Source organism: Bubalus bubalis, chromosome 16 (assembly GCF_019923935.1).
Source record: "Bubalus bubalis isolate 160015118507 breed Murrah chromosome 16, NDDB_SH_1, whole genome shotgun sequence".
NCBI lineage: Eukaryota > Metazoa > Chordata > Mammalia > Artiodactyla > Bovidae > Bubalus > Bubalus bubalis.
Window position 1 is genome coordinate 18,342,952 of NC_059172.1, and position 18,796 is coordinate 18,361,747.

General features: G+C 47.0%; 1 protein-coding gene across 5 annotated transcripts in view; it reads right to left on the reverse strand.

Moving 5' to 3' along the window:
- Window positions 1-18,796, reverse strand: part of LDLRAD3 (low density lipoprotein receptor class A domain containing 3) — a 276,120-nt gene that overhangs the window by 171,720 nt on the left and 85,604 nt on the right. The window lies entirely within an intron of this gene.

The window sequence follows — 18,796 nt, forward strand, 5'->3', positions numbered from 1 at the left end:
CCTGGTTCCTAATGGCATATGGCCCATGGCCAAGGTCAAGAGCCCTGAAGGGAGATCGCCTGGAAACTGCATGCAACCGAGGACAGGTCAGTTCTGCTGTCGCAAGCTGATGCTCACCAGTCACCTCTGATTCTCAGAGCAGCGGCGTCCCTGGCATGAACCATCCTCTGCAGGAAAGCACTCTAACCACATCCTCACATCCTCTCCTGGACAGGCAGAGGGACTCACTCACTCTCACATCCAAAGCCTAAGCGGGTCTAAAAACAGGGAATTCAGGTGCCCCGTGGCTTCCATTAAAGAGTTCCAGAAGGCAGATCTGGGCTCATTAGAAGAAATAAATTTCCAAGAATCTCATGCTATGATCATTGGAAGTGAACTCTGTTCTGGAAAAGGATAATTGCCATGCTGCCTCTGGAATCACAGATGTCAAGGCCGGGATGAAAAGCAAGGAGGTGGCTTTTTCAGGATCTGGTCCTGTGGGATTCAACTCTTGTTGTCTGCTCAACACAGACCCACTGTGAAAATGAACTCCTATACAAAGCCCACCAGATATTTAAAAAGAGAGATATAGCGAGAAGTATAGCTGCTTTGCTTTCAGAGAGAGAAGGGCCCCGGTCCAAAGGCCCCTTTGCTCCCTGGCTCTCCCCTCTCCCTCTGGGGCACTAACCCCTGGCACTCCGAGAAGCACAGGCTGACACAGTGATGGGAGTCTCACCCCTTGCTATAGAGATGAAAAAATGAGACCCAAACTAGAGAGCTGGATCCTCACAAATCCCTATCGGTCTTTATGCAGAGTTTCTAGACCCTTCACATGTAAGCTTCTATGACCCAGGCAGCTTTTCTCTTCATACACTTTTTTAAAATCACTCAAAATCTCTTATTCCATGTATGTAAAGATTAATAATAATGGCTAATTTTTCTCAAGAGCTTAGTAAATGTCAGGCACGATCTAAACACTTAACAGGTATAAATACATTTAAAGTTGGGATTAACACATTTACACTATTAACAGTATCCATAAAATAGATAACTAATGATGACATACTCTATAGCACAGGGAACTCTATTTAATGTGTTGTGGAGACCTAAATGTGGTCATGTATGGATGTGAAAGTTGGACTGTGAAGAAGGCTGAGCGCCGAAGAATTGATGCTTTTGAACTGTGGTGTTAGAGAAGACTCTTGAGAGTCCCTTGGACTGCAAGGAGATCCAACCAGTCCATTCTGAAGGAGATCAGCCCTGGGATTTCTTTAGAAGGAATGATGCTAAAGCTGAAACTCCAGTACTTTGGCCACCTCGTGCGAAGAGTTGACTCATTGGAAAAGACTCTGATGCTGGGAGGGATTGGGGACAGGAGGAGAAGGGGATGACAGAGGATGAGATGGCTGAATGGCATCACTGACTCGATGGACGTGAGTCTCAGTGAACTCCGGGAGTTAGTGATGGACAGGGAGGCCTGGCGTGCTGCAATTCATGGGGTCGCAAAGAGTTGGACACGACTGAGCGACTGAATTGAACTGAACTGAAATGGGAAGGAAGTCCAAAAGGGAGTGGATAGATGTATAGCTGATTCATTTTTCTGTACAGGAGAAACTAACACAACATTGTAAAGCAACGATGCTCCAATAAAAATTAATTTAAAACTAATAAATAAATAAAATCAATTTAAAAATTATAGCACCAGAGGAATATCTCTCAAAAAAAAATTACAAGCCATCCTAGAGATGAATAGTTGATGAGTGTTCAATATTGTAGATCAGATGTAATCTAACTTGGAAGAGAGAAGAAAAACATGCTAAGGAGAGCCAACAATGAAATTCCCAGGAAAAAATACACAAGACGTCTACGAAGTCGATGTGTGTGCATGTTCAGTCACTCAGTCGTGTCCAACCCTCTGTGACCTAGCCCGCCAGGCTCCTCTGTCCATGGATTTCCCAGGCAAGAATACTCGAGTGGGTTGGTATTTCCTCCTCCTGGGGATCTCCCCAACTCAGGGATCAAACCTACGTCTCCTGCATTGGCAGACAGGTTCTTTACTGCTGAGGTGGATACTATTTGATAATTCCTCATTTTACAGATGAGGAAACTGAGGGACAGAGAACCTCAATAAATTTCCCAAGATACAGAGGACCCAGGAAAAACCCCAGCAGATTTGTGCTAGGCCTGTGTGCTCTGAACCTCAACACTTCTGTCTTCCATGCAGAAGTAATAAGAAGTTGGGAAAGAGCAATTATCCATCATCCCGCCTCTCAGAGTCATCCAGTGTTAACGGGGATTTAATCTTGTTGGTGTTCCTTGCTGAGATTTCCTCTCGCTCAAAATTTCATTTCTGGCCCAGATAGAGTCATTTTCTTTCATGGGTAGAACTGGGATAGCATGAGCCATCCATCTGCTTTCTTTAGGAGACAAGATGTGTAGAAGCCTTTCAAAAGTAAAACAGAGCACTAACCACGCCACTCAGTGCTCTCTGTTTAGAACGTTTTGCTTCTGAGGCCAGCGCACTAGTTGGGATGCTTCTCATCTGCCTGGGCCTCTCAGGAGGGATGTTCTCTGGGTATCCCCTCTCCCTTGACGTGGAAAGAGGCTGACAGGTCAGGACTTGTCCTAAGTAACTGCCCCCTTCCTGAGACTGTTCAATAAATCGTAGGACAAGAACGTCTCAAAATGTCATGGGTACAAGACCCACCTGGGCTGCTGGGGAAGATAAAGATGCTGGGGCCTCAATCTCAGAGATTCTGTTTCAGTGGGTTTTGAGTGGTCCCCAAATCTACATAAGCCATGAGTCAGGTAACTCACCACGCACACTTTAGCAGACACTGGTTAAGGTCTGTCCCTAAGAGACCAGGACCTCCCATGGGAAACAGCTTAAAGCCTCCTTCAACTGTTGTTCAAGAGAAACCTCAAGAAAAACTAGCTGCTGAGGTTCCTTTCTTCATTGTTTGTTCTTGTTAGTATTACATGGAGCAGCTTCCTGCTGAGCCACGGAGATAACCCTACAACCTCTCCTTCATTCATCCAGAAAAAGTGTTAGTCACGACGTCCTGATAAGTCTGGTGACTGATGACAGCTGGCAAGGACTGAGGACGGTCCCACCAGGACTTTGGAGCAGGAGAATTTAAAGCATGGAATGTTAGCAAGAACAATAAGTGATGTTTGTTGAACTTACTGAGCAACAGGTATGGTTCCAAGAGCTTTACAGAGGGCTAGTTAATCTTTATAACCTTGTAAAACATAATTCCTCTGACCCATTTTACAGATGTGGCACCTGAAGGACAGAGATGGTAAGTAATTTGCCCAGAGTCACACAGCAGGAAGCGTTAGGGCTTGATGTGACCGACTCATCAGGCCATCGACCACTAGGCACACAGCCAGTGTCCTAAGGCCCCACACGATTGCCTCCCACCACACACTTCTCTGAACACCCCTGAAAGTTGCTCCTCCTCCCCCCCAGCCACAGCATTACCACGGGCAGACCAGATTAGCCAGCACCCCCTCTCGTACCTGCTAGGCTTTTCCCTTCCCTGCAAGAACCTCCACCTCTTACTGGGCTAACTCATCCTTTCCATTCCAGTCTCAGCTTAGACAGCGGCTTCCCCCAGAACACTCCCTGGATGCCCCAGGTGAGATGGGGGACCCTCCTGTGGGATCCCAGCACCCAGGATACACCCCTTTTCCCAGTGTGTGTCATACTCTGTTTGGTAGAGTGTGGCCTCAGCTGACTTCATCCTCTCCTAGGACAGGAATGTCCTTGTTCACCATCCCCCCCACCTCCTGCCCTGTGCCAGCAAGTGCAAGCGCACAGCAGGTGCTGTATAAATGCTTGTTCAGCAAATTAGTCAGTTCACAAACATGGCTCATCAGTGGCTGTGGGGATCAGGAAAACGCATCACCAGCTCTCCAGGGCTGGGAGCACGGCTGATGGGGGCTTCTGCACCCACCCCTCGCCCCAATCCTGTGGCCATATCCAGGTTAAAGTTGCACCTCTCCAGGGCCGTCCTCCACTGACTGGCAGGGCAGGTGTACGGAGACCTGCCCACCCCTGCGAGGCCTGGGATGAGGCCTGGGACACCTGTGGATCTGGCCGAAGCACTGGTGGCCTGCTCTGTCTCTTCTTCCTCCTCCTCTCTCCCTCCTTTCCTTCCTTCCTTCCATCTCTCCCACCGCAAATGCTCAACGTCCATCTCCACCCTCCCTGCCTTCCCTGGCTCCCACCCCCAGGAAGCCTCAGGGACGCTTCATCTTGTTTGTGTCAGCACCTCAGCAGACCTGGATAACGCAGTGGCAGAGCCCGGGTCCCACCTGCTACTCCAGGCCTGTCACCAAAGTCAGGGCGGCCACACAGAAGTCTTCCTCAAGTCGCCATTAGAAGCAGCATCCCGGCATGCTGCACGCAAGAGGCGAAAGGGGGAAGCAGAGCAAAGTGCCTCCCCTCCATCCCATCTCAGGCGCTCAGAGGGGCCCTGAGCAATGGCAGGATGGGGGGGCATCCGAGCACCGGCACTGTCACCGCTGTGCCCCGAAACACACCCTGACTATGAGCAGCACGTGACCTTCCGCCCTCACCCCCTTCCCAGCATCAGACTGGCTGCTGCTGCTGCTGCTGTCGCTTCAGTCGTGTCCGACTCTGTGCAACCCCAGAGACGGCAGCCCACCAGGCTCCCCCGTCCCCGGGATTCTCAAGGCAAGAACACTGGAGTGGGTTGCCATTTCCTTCTCCAATGCATGAAAGGAAAAGTGAAAGTGAAGTCGCTCAGTCGTGTCCGACTCTTCGCGACCCCATGGACTGCAGCCTACCAGGCTCCTCCGTCCATGGGATTTTCCAGGCAAGAGTACTGGAGTGGGGTGCCATTGCCTTCTCCATCAGACTGGCTGGGGTCCTCAATTGCGGGGAATGGGAACGACCCCAGTTTGGCTCTTACTGTCAGACAGTGAGTGGTGGAGACAGGCCGTGTTCTATATGAGGGCGCTCCGCACCGGGTGGCCAGGGCACAGAGAGCCGTGGGACCGTCTGGGTGAGCATCAAGGGGCAGGCTGTGCTAGGAGCTCAACAGGAAAACCACAAGACACATGGCAGAGTCATGGTGATGGGCTTGAGCAGACTCGGGCACAAATCCACCACCACAGGTAGGCTCCCCTCTTGTTGGCTGCAAGGTACAAAAAGCCAAGAGAAAAAAGCATATACCACACTGGGTGACTGCCATCAAGTCACTGGTCAAGTGGGCTGCCCACCCTGCTCTCTAGGGCACATAATGCTCTCAATAGCCCATGAATGACTCCTCACCAGAATCATGGACACTTCCAACAGTGTCCAATCCCTCTCTAGAGAACTTTGTCTTCACTTAAGAGGTCAGGAACGGAGAAGGCAATGGCACCCCACTCCAGTACTCTTGCCTGGAAAATCCCATGGATGGAGGAGCCTGGTAGGCTGCGGTCCATGGGGTCTCGAAGAGTCAGACACAACTGAGTGACTTCACTTTCACTTTTCACTTTCACGCACTGGAGAAGGAAATGGCAACCCACTCCAGTATTTTTGCCTGGAGAATCCCAGGGATGGGGGAGCCTGGTGGGCTGCCGTTTATGGGGTCACACAGAGTCGGAAACGACTGAAGCGACTTAGCAGCAGCAGCAGCAGGAGGTCAGGAAAGATCACGGGCTTTACTGCTAGATTCTGAAAGAAATGGAGAGGAGAGGCAAATAACTCTTGCCACTGAGAAGAAATAGCAGGAATCAAGATGGCATGGGCCCCTGCATATTTAAAGTGCATTGAGAATTGGAGACACTGGGTACCTGCCACCACACCTGCATGCCTCCAAATGAAGGGCACTGATGATAGATATCAACCCTGAATACTCATTGGAAGGGACTCATGCTGAGGCTGAAGCTCCAATACTTTGGTCACCTGATGCAAACAGCTGACTCACTAGAAAAGACCCTGATGCTGGGAAAGATTTGCAGGCAGGAGGAGAAGGGGATGACAGAGGGTGAGATGGTTGGATGGCATCACTGATTCACTGGACATGAACTTGGGCAAATTCTGGGATATGCAAATGACCCCTTTTCAAAGGAGCCAGAGGCTGTGTCCTAATCTAGAGTTAACCTGAAGCTGTTCTGTGCTGTGGGACACAGAACATCTGTAACCTGTTTCAGTCCCTTCTCTTCCAACTATCGAATCTAGAAAACTTGACAGCCTTTTTAGCCCTAAGACATTCCCTACATTTTATGGGCTTCCTCTTCTGGGATCTTAACAAAGGACACGGTCGTAATGATGTCAGAAGCCAAAAGTTCCTGAAATGCTTTTTTATGAGGGGTGCACAGTTACCTTCTGACCTCAAAGATTTTCTGCCCCCTTTTTCTGCTACTCTAAACCATCCTGAAGCTAGTCTTTGAATGTTACTAGGTAGTCTTTGAATGTTACTAGTAAACAAACCATTCCAGTCACGTATTTGAATTACAAGAATGCACCATATCCTCTTCTTTTAATTATTACTTTTTCATCTGTCTCTAAATTTTTAAAAAAAAAAACCATTAGGCAACTGCAAACTAGTTGTATCGCAGATGAAAGTGCAAGTCTGCATTAAAAAACAAAAATAAAAAGACTGCACCGTCACAGCCTCCCTTGGATCAGCAAGATTTGTCTGGATGTGCCAGAAAAAAAAAATTTTTTTTTATGTTCTGTGATTTTGCAGCCATTTAAATTTTATTAGCAATTATGGAGCCTGTTACCGCTGAGGACATCTTGCAGCTCTAGCCAAGTCCTGGCAACGAGAGCACCGCCTGAATGACAGGGCCCAGGCAACCTGGCCCCACACGTTCAGTGACACAGGAACACAAACCCTCCCAGCTCAGGCGCCTCATCGAGATTCTCTCTGTGCCGGCAGGAAGAGGCGGCCTGCAGCGCTGGTAATAAGAGAGTTCTCTGGAAGTGGCGGGGAGGACTGGTGAGAAGGAGTGAAGCTGATATTTGTGCAAAAGAGTTGATTTGAAACATGACTTTAGCATGACTCCATGTCACTAGCTTCTCAGCTGGTGACAGTTTTGGTATTTAAATTGGCGGTTACCGAGAAAGCGGTGGCAGATCCTGAACGGCAGCTGCGATCACCTGGGAGGAACCAAGGGAACCAGGTGCGGCTGGTGGGGGTTCTGGCAGACAGAACTGTTGGTGCCTCCCTGGCACCCTGAGAAGAGGGTCAGAAGGACACCAGCAGGGATACGAGGTGGGGGGAGCCTTAACTAAATAATACAACTTTTTAAGAACTGGGAGTTTTCATGACTTCAGTAATAAAAAAAAGTTCCTCTAATCTAGGAAGATACTAAATTGGACAAATTCCTCCCAGTCTTTCTTTAGGCTCCAGGACATCTTACCTCAAGAGACCTGACTCAACATCCCCTAACCAGAGAGTCTCCTGTGGCAGATCCCGGTGTGGAGTAACCAGGACCTCTGGTAGACAATCTTATTCCTCTCAGCTTCTAAGGGTACAAATGGGGACTTGAGATCACTGAAGTTGGCACAGGTTTCCTTGCTGGTGCAGACAGTAGGGAATCTGCCTGCAGTGCAGGAGACCTGGGTTCGATCTTTAGGCCAGGAAGATCCCCCAGAGAAGGGAACGGCTATCCTCTCCAGTATTCTTACCTGGAGAACTCCATGGACAGAGGAGCCTGGTGGGCTACAGTCCATGGGGTCGCAAAGAGTCAGACATGACTGAGCAATTTTCATTTCCCCCATCTTCAGCTGCCATGCAGCACACATCTCAAAACAGGGCATTGCGGGGTCTCTGGGTTCTGTCTTCTGAAAACGCTCTCTGTGACTAATGCGCTGCCACCCTGAATATTTCCAGTATCTCTGAAATAGAACAGCCCACCCTCCTTAGTTTAGAGAACCTGTTAGAAAGTAGACGCTAGCAAGCATCTTCCAGCCCTTCTTTGATGACTGAAGGAGCCCCAGGGAACCTGGATCAAAAATTCTCTGGCAATCCTGGAGACTCTCCCTTTCAGGGCAGATGCATGGCTGAGGAAGGCAGATGATGGGAAAGCATATTTTATTAAGTGCCTGCTATCCAGTGGTCATGTATGGATGTGAGAGTTGGACTGTGAAGAAAGCTGAGCGCCAAAGAATTGATGCTTTTGAACTGTGGTGTTGGAGAAGACTCTTGAGAGTCCCTTGGACTGCAAGGAGATCCAACCAGTCTATTCTGAAGGAGATCAGCCCTGGGATTTCTTTGGAAGGAATGATGCTGAAGCTGAAACTCCAGTACTTTGGCCACCTCGTGCGAAGAGTTGACTCATTGGAAAGGACTCTGATGCTGGGAGGGATTGGGGGCAGGAGGAGAAGGGGATGACAGAGGATGAGATGGCTGGATGGCATCACTGACTCGATGGACGTGAGTCTGCATGAACTCCGGGACTTGGTGATAGACAGGGAGGCCTGGCGTGCTGCGATTCATGGGGTCGCAAAGAGTCGAACACGACTGAGCGACTGAACTGAACTGCACTGAACTGATGCACCAGACATCAGCACTCGAACGTCTGACTCTCATACTCCTCCCCCTTTCCAGACATTCTCCCGTTTTACAGATGGAGAAACTAAGGCTCCAGAAGCGAAATGACTAGCCAGGGCCAGAGCTGGGATCTAAGCCAGAAATGTGACTCCACACTGACAATACGAGCACAGCTACTGTTTACTGAGCACTTCATACCAGCAGCAGTTTGAAGACTTTTCAAGTTCATTTAATCCTCCTAAAAATGCCATGGGATTTAAGGAAACAGAGGCTGAGTACCTTGCCCAGGACCCACTGCTCACACGTGACAAAGCCAGGATTCAACCGAGGCCCTGTGGCCCCAAAGCCAGGCCCCTCCCACTCTGCACTGCTCCAAGCACAGCAAGCACCCCAAGGAAAACATACACATGGTATGTTTATCTGCTTGGAAATGTCAGCACCTTTGGTTGAAACACCACATGCTAACAAGCCAGAGAAAATGAATTCAATTTCACTGGGTCTAAGACACCACCAATTATAAGGCATGCCATAATTTACATACAACTGGGAAAGAAAAAGCACTCTGCCAATTACACCAGGACACGTGTTTTCTTACTCCATTGATTATAAAAGGTGTCTCACATTCAGAGACCTGAAAATGTAAAGAGATGTGTGTCTTGGGATTAAAGAAACGCCGATGAACTTCGAATGAGCAAGATGGTGAAACGAACCATAGACCACAGATGCAGACTGGAAACAAGGTTCTCTGAGCGCAGAGTATCCTAACACTAAATCTAATTTTCCAAGAAAACCTGATAATCCCAATGTTTATGTGCAAGCTTCCGATTTAGAAACATTGGCAACTAACTCATGTTCTCCATGTCCTTGTACAGGGACAAAAAGGCTACCTACAGTCCAATCTGTCTGGGAGCGCTCCCAGCTTTCTCCCAGGTGGACTGAAGACAGAGAGCTACAGGCATCAGTTTAGTGACAGCACCTCCCACCCCAGTGGCTTTTAAAGGCACAGGACTTTCACAGGCTGCCATACACACTACCTGGAGTTCAGAGTAATTTTTTTTTTTTAATCATGGAAGTAGCCAAGTAAAGATACCTCACAGAAGTAAGACTACTTCCATAATTGACTCAAAAAATATTTATTTTCTCATATAAAGTACTCTCCCAGGCTTTCCACCTACTCCTGTTTTATTGACACTCCCGGTCCTGTTTCATGTGAGCATGTGTTTTTCAATCACTCACTTGTGTCTGACTCTTTCGACCCCATGGACTGAAGCCTGACAGGTTCCTCTGTCCATGGGATTTTTCAGACAAGAATACCAGAGTGGGTTGCCATTTCCTTTTCCGGGGGGTCTTCCCAACCCAGGGATCAAACCCGTGTCTCCTGCATCGGCATGTGGGGTCTTTACTACTGAGCCACCTGAGAAGCCCTCCTGTTCCATGACCGCCAAATATAGAGGGAGGAGTAAAACAATAACATCAAATGACCCCAAGGGGATGCAGTGAAAACTCATCCAGCACACAGCACACAGGGGGCTGAGTTCTCAGGTCTGGTCCTGGGGGCGCTGGCCACTGCACACTCTGCCTTGTCAATATGTACCTGGTATGGTATGTGACTAATGTCCTAGAATTCCAGAATGGAACCTTATTTGGAAAAAGAGTGTGCAATATATATAATCAAGTTAAGATGACGTCACTCTGGACGAGGGGTGACCCCAAGTCAACGATGGGTGTCCTTTTTAAGCAAAGGGAAATTTGGACACAGAACACATGTGCACAGGGCAAACAACCACATGATGTTTCATCTACATCCCGTGCAGATCAAAGATGCCAAGGGATGCCAGCAATGAAACAAGGAAGGTCCTGCCCCTAGAACCTCCTGAGAGAACACAGCCCTGTGGACATCTTGATTCTGGACACTCAGCTTCCAGACCTGGGAGAGAATACATTTCTGTTCTTTCAAGTCATGGGTTTGTGATATTTTGTTTGAGTAGCCCCAGGCAACTGAAATATCTAGGGAGTTTTGGAGCACTTTCGTATGTCTCCATCTACTGTAAAATTGCTGGCTTCTTCAAACAGCAGCCAGGGCCCTTTTAGAAACGTTAGCATATGGTCAATTTGTGTGAAGGTCAAGTGTAGCCTGACAGGCGGGAAGCTGTCCCTAAGTAGCTGACTGGCCAGCTGGGAATTTATACCGCCATCCCAACATCTGGAGAGCAGGACTGGCATCGGGCACAAAGCGCACGTCCGGACGGGGAGGGAGGGCCTGGAAGGAGGTGACCTCTACGAGTCCTAGACCTTGGCAGCTGCAGGGAGGTGGTGCGGGTTTCAGGCCAACGGGAGTGAAAGCAGAGACTTCAGAAGGCTGCTGAAGTGGAGCCGCAAAGTGCTGTCATCAAAATCCACTTAGGTGCTTAATTGTGCGGGACTCGGGCAGAGCTGGGAGCACTCTGGCGGGTGGGGGCCAAGTGCAGGGCCGTGAAGACATGAGTTCCCAGCTGAACGCAAGAGAGCTCCGTCCAGTCCCTTTCCCTATGACCCTAGTGAGCCTGCCTGGCCCACCTCAGATCCTCAAAGATTTGGTTCCTTCTCTTGTACCAGGGTTTCCGTGTCTGTCTGGCCCCCTGGAGCACAAAGCTAGAGAGAATTTCATAAGAGCTGATGACTGTGTATTTAAGACTCTCTGGAGGCAGAGTCTTGAAGGGGCTTCCAGGGCTCCTAAGTGAAAGTGGGAAGAGACGGGGTGGGCAACTCTGGGGGAGAGGGGCAAGGGATGGGCTGCATGGCAGGGCCAGGAATGTCACTGCAGACTTGGGCTTGAGGATCGTGCCATTGGCACTCATGAGGGAATAATGTCCATTAGTACTTACTGAATGTGTTACCGGGGCCCGGAACCCCAGCTCCGAGCCTCACCTACGTTAGCTCATTTAAGAGTGACAGCGATGCCCTGTGGTCAGCTGTGCTGATCTCCACTCTATTTCTAACTTGGATTACGGCCTGGACACGCCGTCTATTAAACGTTTTAACTATCACCCCTGGGTTATTATCCACATTATACGGATGAGGAAATTGCTATAGTGGAAGGCAAGTTGGTGACCAGAGCCTCAGAGGCCATAAACGGAGGCCAAACACTAATGTGTGTGTGTGTGTGTGTGCGTGTACTCAGTCACGCTGGACTCTGTGATCCCATGGACTATAGCTGCCAGGCTCTTCTGTCCATGGAATTTCTCAGGCAAGAATACTGGAGTGGGTTGCCATTTCCTCTTCTAGGGGATCTTCCCAATCTAGTGATGGAACCCACATCTCCAGGATCTCCTGCATTGGCAGGCAGATTCTTTACCACTGAGCCATCCGGGATGCCCTGGCCTCCAAAGTTCCTGCTTTTATCCATAGGATTTACGGTCTCACATTTGAGAGGAAAGAAACCAAGTGAAGTAGCAGGCATGCCTGAAATGATCTGAGATGTTTCTAAACGAATACACAAACAAACAAAAACGACTAAGTTAGAACAGGGGCAACATTAACACACACAGTCCTGGATTCCTTCTGTGCCATGAGTGCTGGAGAGGAACGTAAGTTTTCATTCTGAAGCATTTCAGGGACAGAGAATTAACCACAGCACTATTCTCTAGACTCCCGTTGTCTGAAGATCGAGGTCTTCAGAAGGCTTTTGAAATTCAGCATTTAACAATGGCTTGCCAGCTACACGACCTGGGGGGAAAAGGGTTGCCTCGACTGTTTGACAAGGTGGTGTGCCGCAGCAGAAAGAAGAGTGAGGCTCTGAGAGGCCAGGCAAGTGTCAGGGCGGCTGACACCAGCAGACCACACCTACTGGGCTGGGCGGGCCCCCAGCAGCCCAAATGGCTTGACTGGTCCCTGGGAAGGATGTGTATTAGATGCCTCGGGCTGCAACAACAGAGTACTTCCCACTGAGGGGCTCTGAGCAACGGAAATTTATTCTCTCACATTTCTGGAGGCCAGAAGTCCACAGTCAAGGTGTCAGCAGGGCCACGCGCCCCGAGACTCACGGTGGACTCTCTCCCCGCCTCCTCTTAGCTCCTGGGTGCAGCTGTCAATTCTCGGCGTTCCTTCTCTTGCAGCTGCATCACCCCCATCTCTGCCTCTGCTGTCATGTGGCCTTCTTCCCTCATATCCTCATAGCACTTCTCACGAGGACATCAGTCACATTGGATTAAAAGCCCACCAGACGCCAGTGTGACCTTATCTTAACTAATTACACCCCCATCATCCCAATTTCATAGAAGGTCACATTCAGAGGTTCTGGGGGTGAGGACCACGACATGTCTTTGGCAGGAACATAATTGAACCTATAATAGTAAGATCTTTACTTTCACATTGTTAAAAAAAAATAGAAGCAGGACGTCTGTGAATGCCATCCTGTTACACAGCTGTAGGACGGCTGTCACTCACTACGTAACACTTTTTTTAAAAAAACAAGAGATGGGTAGAGGGCTGGGTTAGTTTGCAAGGACTGTCATAACAAAGGACAAGAACGGGGTGGCTTCGACAACAGACACGTGTTGTCTCCCAGCTCGGGAGGCCATGAGTTACACCCTAGTGTCAGGAGGGCTGGTTCCTTCTGACGGCTGCGGGGAAGGCTGTTTCGGGCCTCTCTCCTTGGCTTATAAATGGCCACCCTCTCTCTGTCTTTCCATCGTCTTCCCTCTGTATGGATCTTGGTACTCAAACTCTACCTTTTTATAAGGGCATATTGGATATGGCCCACTCTAATGACCTCAGTTTAACCTGATTACCTTTATAAAGGTCTTATGTCCAAATAAGGTCATGTTCTTTTTGTTTTTTTCATGCTATTTAAACTTTTTTAATATACTTTTTCTTAAGAATTTATTTATAATTTTTGGCTGCACTGGGTCTTCGTTGCTGTGCATGGGCTTTGTGGGGGCTGCTCTGGCTGTGGAGCACAGGCTTCTCACTGCGGTGGCTTCTCTTGTTGATGAGTTCGGGCTCTAGGTGTCTTCAGTGGTTGCGGCTCGAGGACTCTAGAGAGTGGGTGCAGAAGTTGTGGTGCGGGGGTTTAGCTGCTCTGCCTCATGTGGGATCTTAGCTCCCTGATCAGGTATCACACTGGTGTCCCCTGTACTGGAGGCAGACTCTTAAACACTGGACCACCAGGGAAGTCCCTTTTTAATACATTTTTAAATTGAAGTAGAGTTGATGTACAGTATTATGTTACAGGTGTACAATATAGCAATTCACAATTTCTAAAGGTTATACTCCATTTATAGTTATTAGAAAATATTGGTGATATTCCATGTGTTGTACAATATATCCTTGTAGCTTATTTTGTACCTAATCATTTGTACATCTTAATCCTCACCCTTATACTACCGTCCCCTACCCCTACTCCCAGAGAAGGAAATGGCAACCCACTCCACTATTCTTGCCTAGAGAATCCTATGGACAGAGGAGCCTGGTCTATGGGGTCTATGGGGTCGCACAGAGTCGGACACGACTGAAGCGACTTAGCATGCATGCATGCATTGGAGAAGGAAATGGCAACCCACTCCAGTGTTCTTGCCTGGAGAATCCCAGGGACAGAGGAGGCTGGTGGGCTGCCGTCTATGGGGTCGCACAGAGTCGGACACGACTGAAGCGACTTAGCAGCAGCAGCAGCGGCATCCCCACCCCACTGGTAACCACTAGCTTTTCCTGTGAGTCTGCTTCTTTTTTGTTATATTCAGTAGTTTGTTGTATTTTTTAGAGTCCACATATTAGTGATATCGTAGAGTATTTATCTTTCTCTTAGTTCACGTAGCATAATGTCCTCCAAGTCCATCCATGTTGCTGAAAATGGCAAAATTTGGTTCTTTTTTCTGGCCAGGTCACATTCTGAGGTACTGGGGTTATAGGACTTCAACACATGAACTTGGTGGTGGGGATGGGGACACAACTGAACCCACAACAGTGTTGGGCCGGCTTTGCTCTTACACTGCTGCAGGGGAGGACTAGATCCCACTACAGTCGCGTCTCCCCAGTCACTGTCGGGCTACCTCCCAGGTCACAGCATGTCACCTGTCCCCACCCCCTTCTCTAAGAAAAGACAGAGCAGCCTGAGCGATGAAGAAGCGAGCTGTTACCCGTCCCATGGAAACTGCCTGATTTCCCGGGACATTCTGCATGCAAGCCAAGCAGGAGGAGCCCTGGTAAAACAGCTGAATTACTACTAGTTTGGCAAGGAGAATGACTCAGAATCCAGGTTTTTCCCCTCATCTCTGCTTGCCCTGGATTACCAGGTTTAATAGAAAACATTATATGTGGCACCACCTAGAGTCAGATGATGAGAAAGACCTGAAAAGAAAAGGAAGAATTTCTGACTGGGCTTTCCTCCCTTTTGACATTTCTTGGTGATCATTATTTCAAACTTGCCCTCTCAACCCCTTCTCCTAGGTTTCTGCCATCACACCCGACCAAGTAAAAGTCATGCTCAAGAAATGGTTGGGAACACTACAAGCAAAGAAAACTCAAATTCCATTTTTGGACCTACTTTTCTAAATCTCTGGATTTGGAGTTTCATTAAAATTTTATCATTTGACAAGATTCTTGAATTTATCCCCATCCCCACCCCGCTCACACACACACACACACACACAGGGCCTGAGATTTTAAAAATCTGTACATGCCTCAAAGATAGTGATCAATATAATTTTTCAAAAAAACGCAAATGAACCACCTTGTGACCCGGATCTCAAGATCTCTCCCCTACTTGGTTAGAACACAGAGAAATGGCGGCTGCACTCCAACACAAAGCTGGCAGGAGATCTGAAGGCTCTTGGTTTCAAGTCACATGTATGTTCTCGAAATTTGGATTTCTGCTTTATTATTATGGCAAGGGGCAGTAATAAAGTGCAGTTTCTTCTTTCAGAGATTCACAGACTAATTGCCATTTTAGAAATCATTTACAAGCATACCGTTCTGTATTGCATTTCACTTTATTGCCCCTTGCAAATATTGAGGTTTTTTTTTTTTTTTTTTTTTTTTTCACAAATTGAAGGTTTGTGGGAACCCCGTGTCAAGCCGTTTCCCAACCATGGTGGTTTACTTTGTGTCTCTTTGTCACACGTTGGGGGTAACACTTTCATTATTACTGTGTTTACTATGTTGATCTGTTATCAGTGATCCCCGATGTTACTACTGTTACTGTTTTGGGGCTCCAGGAACCATGCCCAGGTAAGATGGCAAACTCAACTGATAAATGTTGTGTGTGTTCTGACTGCTCCACAGACCAACTGGCCTTTTCCCCATCTCTCTCCCGCTCCCTCGCCCTCAGGCTCCCTATTCCCTGAAACACAATATTAAAATTAGGTTAAACAGTAACCTTATAATGACCTCGAAGTGTTCAAGTGAAAGGGAGAGTCACAAATCTCTTGCTTTAAACAAAAACCTAGAACTGATGATTATACTCAGCGAGGAAGGAATGTTCAAAGACCAAAAGCTAGGCCTCTGGTGCTGAACAAGTAGCCAAACTGTGGTAAAGTTCTTGAAGGAAATTAAAAGTGCTGCTCCAGTGAACACACAATGATAAAAAAGCAAAACAGCTTTATTGCTGATATGCAGAAAGTTGTAGTGATCTGGACAGAAGACCCAACCAGCCACAACATTCCCTTAAGCCAAAGCCCTATCCAGAGTCCAATACTAACTCTCCTCAATTGCATGAAGGCTGAGAGAGGTGAGGAAACTGCAGAAGAGTTCAAAGCCAGGAAAGGCTGGTTCATGAGGTTTAAGGAAAGAAGCTCTCTCCATAATAAAAGTACAAGGTGCAACAGTAAGTACTGATGTAGAAGCTCCAGTAAGTTATCCGGAAGATCCAGTTCAGATAATGAATAAAGGTGACTATAAAATTTCAATGTAGACAAAACAACCATTTATGAGAAGAGGTCATCTAGGACTTTCATAGCTGCAGAGGAGAAGTCAATGCCTGGCTTCAAAGCTTCACGGACAGGTTAACTCTCTTGTTAGGGGCTAAAGAGCTGATGACTTTACGTTTACCATTTGCCATTAAAAATTCTAGGGCCCTTAAGAATAATGTTAAATCTACTCTATCTGCACTCTATCAATGAAACAACAAAGCCTGGATGACAGCACATTTGTTGACAACTTGGTTTACTAAATATTTTAAAACAACTGTTGAGACCTACTGCTCAGAAATAAAGATTCCTCTCAAAACATTACTGCTCACCACAACACATGTGGTGAGTCAAGAGCTCTGATGGAGATGAACAATGAGATTAATGTTTTCATGCCTGCTAACATCCATTCTGCAGCCCGCGGATCAAGGAGTCATTTCAACTTTTGAGTCTTGTTCTTTAAGAAATACATTTCATAAGGCTAAAACTGCCCAAGACAGTGATTCTTCTGATGGATCTGGGAGAAGTAAATTGAAAAACTTCTGGGAGGATTCACTTGTCTAGATTCCATTAAGAGTATTCGTGATTCATGAGAAAAGGTCAAAATATCAACATTAACAGGAGTTTGGAAGAAGTTGATTCCAACTCTCACGGATGACCTTGAGGGGTTCAAGACTTCAGTGGAGGAAGTAAATGCAGATGTGGTGGAAATATCAAGAGATCTAGAAATTAGAAGCAGAGCCTGAAGATGTGACTGAGCTGCTGCAATTTTATGATAAAACTGTAATGGGTAAGGAGTTGCTTCTTATGGATGAGCAAAGAAAATGGTCTCTTGAGATGGAATCTATACTTGGTGAAGATGCTGTGAAGATTGTTGAATGACGACAAAGGACTTAGGACATTACATAGACTTAGTTGATAAGAAGCAGCAGTAGGGTTTGATAGGATTGACTCCACTTTTAAAAGAAGTTCTGTACATAAAATGCTAGCAACAGCATTGCCACTACAGAGAAATTGTTCATGAAAGAGTCAATCAATGCAGCAAACTTCACTGTTTCTTATTTTAAGAAATTGCCACAACCATCCCAACCTTCAGCAATCACAACCCTGATCAGTCAGCAGCCATCAACAACCAAGGGAAGATGCTTCACCAGCAAAAAGATTACAACTCACTGAAGGCTCAGATGATGGTTAGTAGTTTAAAGCAATTTTAATTTTTTAATTAAAATATGTACATTATTTTTAGACATAATTCTATTGCATACTTAATAGACTACTGCTGCTGCTGCTGTTCAGTTGCTCAGTTGTGTTCGACTCTTTGTGACCTTATAGACTGCAGCCCACTAGGCTCTTCTTTCCATGGGATTTTCCTGGCAAGAATACTAGAATGTGTTTCCATTTCCTCCTCCAGGAGATCTTCCTGACCCAGGGATTGAACCTGTGTCTCTTGAGTCTCCCGCATTGCAGGTGGATTCCTTACCACTGAGCCACTGGGGAAGCCCACAGTGTAGTATAAATACAACTTTCATATGCACTGCGAAACTAAAAAATTTGTGTGACTTGCTTTACTGAGATTGTCTAGAAGTGAAACCACACCATCTCCAAGGTATGCCTGTCCACAGGAAGACATTACTGATGTTTCTTAAGTTTCTTGAGAAGTAGATCAGTAGTGATACCATACAGTACAATCCTGTTCAGCAGAAAAACATGGATCCATGTACAAAAGACTAAATGAACCCACTGGTGGTCTCTGATAGAGAAAGGTTACAAGGACTTTTGGGAGCAGCCGTCGAGTTCTGCATCATCTCTCTACAGCTCAGTCTGCTCCACCAGAGATAACAACAGGGCCTTTCTCATCAGGCTTCTGACAATCCATGTTAATATAACGTAAAGTGCCTGGACAGTGCAGCCCAGCGAAAGCTCAAGTAATGGCATGCCATTGCTCTTATCATAATCAGGGCTGTCATGGAACTTTTATGTTTTTTAAAAACTTACCCTTTTATTCCAAGGAAAAGTTATCTGGATAAAACAATCATTTAGGGCATTCCACTAAGAACAGAAATACACTCAGCCTATCCCCAAATGAGCCCCCACTCTCAAAACTCTTTAGGTGGAAAATTCAATGACTCAACCTAGTTGGAAATTTATTCTAGCCCATTAATATTTCACAAGGTCAGAAATACAACCAGTAAACAGGGGAACGGGAAAACAATCAACCACTTTAGATAATTTGAAAAAGTGAAAATATGTAACTGTTTTCAACTATATTAAATGAACCAGAAAAACTATTTTTTAAAGATATTTCCCAATGCTGCCAAGACTAAAATAAAGCCAGAAGTCACACATGTTGCCAGTGAGAGAACAAGCTGGTGCAAACCGTTAGCAGAACAAGTGGGCCGTCTGATCAAGAGTTAGAAAAAC